The following is a 5,000-nucleotide window of genomic DNA, read 5'->3' as shown; positions in this document are numbered from 1 at the left end:
AACGCGTGGGGTCGGTGCGCCCGAGAGGGTAGGGTGCCCCGGGGCCGGCCGCTCGCGTCCGACCGGCTTCCGGGACTCCTTGACCGCTCGGGAGACCTATCCACGCGCCCGCCCGACCGGCGGCCGGGGGCCCTCGACCGCCACACGCGTACCGACGACCGGGGGGTTTCCGTTTTACGGCCGACGCCGAGATCCTTCGACGGTTCCAACAGGGGTTGTTACGCTTTTGTGTTCGCCCGTGTCTGAGCATATATGGTCGGGTCGAACCTTTGAGGCCGTAGCCTGGAGATCCAGGGCGGATCTTTTCTCACAACACGTGTGTCTTTGAGGCCGTAGCCTAGATCCAGAGACTTTAGGATCTTTTTAGCAGTTTTAAGGCCGTAGCCTTGATCCAGGGCGGATCTTTTGAGCAGTTTTAAGGCCGTAGCCTTGATCCAGGGCGGATCTTTTCACAGGTTTTAAGCCGAAGCGCCTTGATCCAGGGACTTTTGGATCTTTTTTTGCCGTTTTTAGGCCGTAGCCTTGATCCAGGGCGGATCGTTTTGCGGCCGTAGCCGAGTTCCATCACCCAAGGTAGCTTTAGTTTTTAGGCATTAGCCTTGATGATCCAGGGCGGATCGTTTTGCGGCCGTAGCCGAGTTCCATCACCCAAGGTAGCTTTAGTTTTTAGGCATTAGCCTTGATGATCCAGGGCGGATCGTTTTTTCCCATCTTTCGGGTATGAGCTCTTTAATTGTGAGCCTTCGGCCGACACTCGCCCGGGGCGCTGCCTCACATCAGACGCCCTTCGTCCGTTCCAACCGTTCCAGTTCTTTTAACGGTTTTTCGTTCATCGCACACCGACGCGCACAGACCTTTCTTGGGATCTGTCGCAGGGAGGGAGGACGCTGGAGGTCCACTTCGAGGCACCCATCCCTATATACCCGATGGCACCTGTTCAAACGACCGCCCCTTGAGAGAAGGGGCCCTTCCCGTGGCTCGTCCGGGAGGAGGCGCCCGCGTCGGAAGGCGCCGTAAGGTCGGAGACCCTGGAAGTGCACGAGTCACCCGCTTTTACCTCCAGGCCCTCTGTCGTACTTCTCGTGTCCGCTCACGAGACCTCTTTTCGGCTTTATGGAAGTGCACGAGTCACCCGCTTTTGCCTTTTCTGGAAGTGCACGAGTCACCCGCTTTTGCTTCCAGGCCCTCTGTCGTACTTCTCGTGTCCGCTCACGAGACCTCTCTTCGGCCTGGGGGTGCGCCACGTACACCCCCGCGTCCGCATTCGAGTCACCTCTTCGGGCTCATGAGGTAGGGTCGGTGACCCTGGAAGTCAGAGACTTCCAGGCCTTCTGTCGTACACCCTCGCGTCCGCTCACGAGACCTCTCTTCGGCCTGGGGGTGCGCCACGTACACCCTCCCGCGTCCGCTTTCGAGTCACCACTCTGGGCTACGGAGGTAGGGACGTGTGCCCTGGAGGAACCTGACTTCCAGGAGGGAGGGCCGCCCTGTCAGGCCCGCTTTCGAGTCACCCATCTGGGCTAAGGAGGTAGGGACGTGTGCCCTGGAGGAACCAGACTTCCAGGAGGGAGGGCCGCCCTGTCAGGCCCGCTTTCGAGTCACCCATCTGGGCTAAGGAGGTAGGGACGTGTGCCCTGGAGGAACCAGACTTCCAGGAGGGAGGGCCGCCCTGTCAGGCCCGATTTCGAGTCACCCATCTGGGCTAAGGAGGTAGGGACGTGTGCCCTGGAGGAACCAGACTTCCAGGAGGGAGGGCCGCCCTGTCAGGCCCGCTTTCGAGTCACCCATCTGGGCTAAGGAGGTAGGGACGTGTGCCCTGGAGGAACCAGACTTCCAGGAGGGAGGGCCGCCCTGTCAGGCCCGCTTTCGAGTCACCCATCTGGGCTAAGGAGGTAGGGACGTGTGCCCTGGAGGAACCAGACTTCCAGGAGGGAGGGCCGCCCTGTCAGGCCCGATTTCGAGTCACCCATCTGGGCTAAGGAGGTAGGGACGTGTGCCCTGGAGGAACCGGACTTCCAGGAGGGAGGGCCGCCCTGTCAGGCCCGATTTCGAGTCACCCATCTGGGCTAAGGAGGTAGGGACGTGTGCCCTGGAGGAACCGGACTTCCAGGAGGGAGGGCCGCCCTGTCAGGCCCGCCTCGGAGTCACCTCTCTGGGCTAAGGAGGTAGGGACGTGTGCCCTGGAGGAACCAGACTTCCAGGAGGGAGGGCCGCCCTGTCAGGCCCGCCTCGGAGTCACCCATCTGGGCTAAGGAGGTAGGGACGTGTGCCCTGGAGGAACCAGACTTCCAGGAGGGAGGGCCGCCCTGTCAGGCCCGCTTTCGAGTCACCCATCTGGGCTAAGGAGGTAGGGACGTGTGCCCTGGAGGAACCAGACTTCCAGGAGGGAGGGCCGCCCTGTCAGGCCCGATTTCGAGTCACCCATCTGGGCTAAGGAGGTAGGGACGTGTGCCCTGGAGGAACCAGACTTCCAGGAGGGAGGGCCGCCCTGTCAGGCCCGATTTCGAGTCACCCATCTGGGCTAAGGAGGTAGGGACGTGTGCCCTGGAGGAACCAGACTTCCAGGAGGGAGGGCCGCCCTGTCAGGCCCGCTTTCGAGTCACCCATCTGGGCTAAGGAGGTAGGGACGTGTGCCCTGGAGGAACCAGACTTCCAGGAGGGAGGGCCGCCCTGTCAGGCCCGCCTCGGAGTCACCTCTCTGGGCTAAGGAGGTAGGGACGCGTGCCCTGGAGGAACCAGACTTCCAGGAGGGAGGGCCGCCCTGTCAGGCCCGCCTCGGAGTCACCCATCTGGGCTAAGGAGGTAGGGACGTGTGCCCTGGAGGAACCAGACTTCCAGGAGGGAGGGCCGCCCTGTCAGGCCCGCTTTCGAGTCACCCATCTGGGCTAAGGAGGTAGGGACGTGTGCCCTGGAGGAACCAGACTTCCAGGAGGGAGGGCCGCCCTGTCAGGCCCGCCTCGGAGTCACCCATCTGGGCTACGGAGGCAGGGACGCGTGCCCTGGAGGAACCAGACTTCCAGGAGGGAGGGCCGCCCTGTCAGGCCCGCTTTCGAGTCACCCATCTGGGCTACGGAGGTAGGGACGTGTGCCCTGGAGGAACCAGACTTCCAGGAGGGAGGGCCGCCCTGTCAGGCCCGCTTTCGAGTCACCCATCTGGGCTACGGAGGTAGGGACGTGTGCCCTGGAGGAAACGGACTTCCAGGAGGGAGGGCCGCCCTGTCAGGCCCGCCTCGGAGTCACCTCTCTGGGCTAAGGAGGCAGGGACGTGTGCCCTGGAGGAACCAGACTTCCAGGAGGGAGGGCCGCCCTGTCAGGCCCGCTTTCGAGTCACCCGTCTGGGCTACGGAGGTAGGGACGTGTGCCCTGGAGGAACCGGACTTCCAGGAGGGAGGGCCGCCCTGTCAGGCCCGCCTCGGAGTCACCTCTCTGGGCTAAGGAGGCAGAGACGTGTGCCCTGGAGGAACCGGACTTCCAGGAGGGAGGGCCGCCCTGTCAGGCCCGCCTCGGAGTCACCTCTCTGGGCTAAGGAGGCAGGGACGTGTGCCCTGGAGGAACCGGACTTCCAGGAGGGAGGGCCGCCCTGTCAGGCCCGCCTCGGAGTCACCTCTCTGGGCTAAGGAGGCAGAGACGTGTGCCCTGGAGGAACCGGACTTCCAGGAGGGAGGGCCGCCCTGTCAGGCCCGCCTCGGAGTCACCTCTCTGGGCTAAGGAGGCAGGGACGTGTGCCCTGGAGGAACCAGACTTCCAGGAGGGAGGGCCGCCCTGTCAGGCCCGCTTTCGAGTCACCCATCTGGGCTACGGAGGTAGGGACGTGTGCCCTGGAGGAACCGGACTTCCAGGAGGGAGGGCCGCCCTGTCAGGCCCGCCTCGGAGTCACCTCTCTGGGCTAAGGAGGCAGGGACGTGTGCCCTGGAGGAACCGGACTTCCAGGAGGGAGGGCCGCCCTGTCAGGCCCGCCTCGGAGTCACCCATCTGGGCTACGGAGGTAGGGACGCGTGCCCTGGAGGAACCATACTTCCAGGAGGGAGGGCCGCCCTGTCAGGCCCGCCTCGGAGGCCTCCCCTCGGGCAGGGGAGGCAGGGTCGGGGACCCTGGAGGAACCGGACTTCCAGGAGGGAGGGCCGCCCTGTCAGGCCCGCCTCGGAGGCCTCCCCTCGGGCAGGGGAGGCAGGGTCGGGGACCCTGGAGGTGCCGGACCTCCAGGGGGACGGAGGCCGAACCCGTGGCCGGGGAGGGTGAGCCTTGCCGGGCTAGGCTCGCGCGGGTTCGAAGGCCTGGTTCGAGAGGACCCCTTCCCCTATATACCCGATGGCACCTGTTCACACTACTGCCCTTTCGAGAGGGGACCCCGACCGGTCCGCGGCCGGGACGGCGCACCTCGGTCGGCCTCGGCGAGTGGGTCGGGGTGCCTGGAGGTGCGCGAGCGGCCCGCCTGGAAGTGCGCGAGCCACCCGACTCTGGCGGCCGGCGCCCCCGGGCCCGTGCCCGCGGCCGACTCGTCTGACCCGGCATCGTCAAGGTCACCAATACCACGGAGCGTCTACGACGCCCCGTTTCCGAGATATCGGCCAATGAACTGCCGGGCGCCGTATCTCGGCCGGGGAAGGTCCTACGGACTCGGGGCCGGGCTCGTCGGAAAGGTCTCGCCCGGGGCTTTCCGACGAGACCGGCCGCGGGTCCGTGCGACCCCGGGGGCCCGAGATACTTCCGGTCGAAAATTCGAATTTCGTTACCGCGCTGCTCCGGCGCCCCGGGTCCGGGGCCTTCGCCCTTCGGGTGGGTGGCTCCTCCGCGGGGGGCCTTTCGAACGAGCCCACCCGCGCGTCGCTAGCCCTTTCCGGGGCCGAGATACGGCCTACCCCCGCGGGATTTTCCCACGGCCGTTTCTCGGGCGCCTCGGGTCCGGGGCCTTCGCCCTTCGGGTCGGTCGCTATGCCGGAGGGGAGCTTTCGAACGAGCCCTCCCTCGAGTCTCTGGCCCTTTCCCGGGCCGAGATACGG

This window comes from Paramisgurnus dabryanus, unplaced genomic scaffold (genome assembly GCF_030506205.2).
Source record: "Paramisgurnus dabryanus unplaced genomic scaffold, PD_genome_1.1 h2tg000334l_1_59469__unordered_in_group1, whole genome shotgun sequence".
Taxonomy (NCBI): domain Eukaryota; kingdom Metazoa; phylum Chordata; class Actinopteri; order Cypriniformes; family Cobitidae; genus Paramisgurnus; species Paramisgurnus dabryanus.
The sequence above is the reverse complement of the archived record's forward strand: the minus strand, read 5'-3'. Positions refer to the sequence as shown.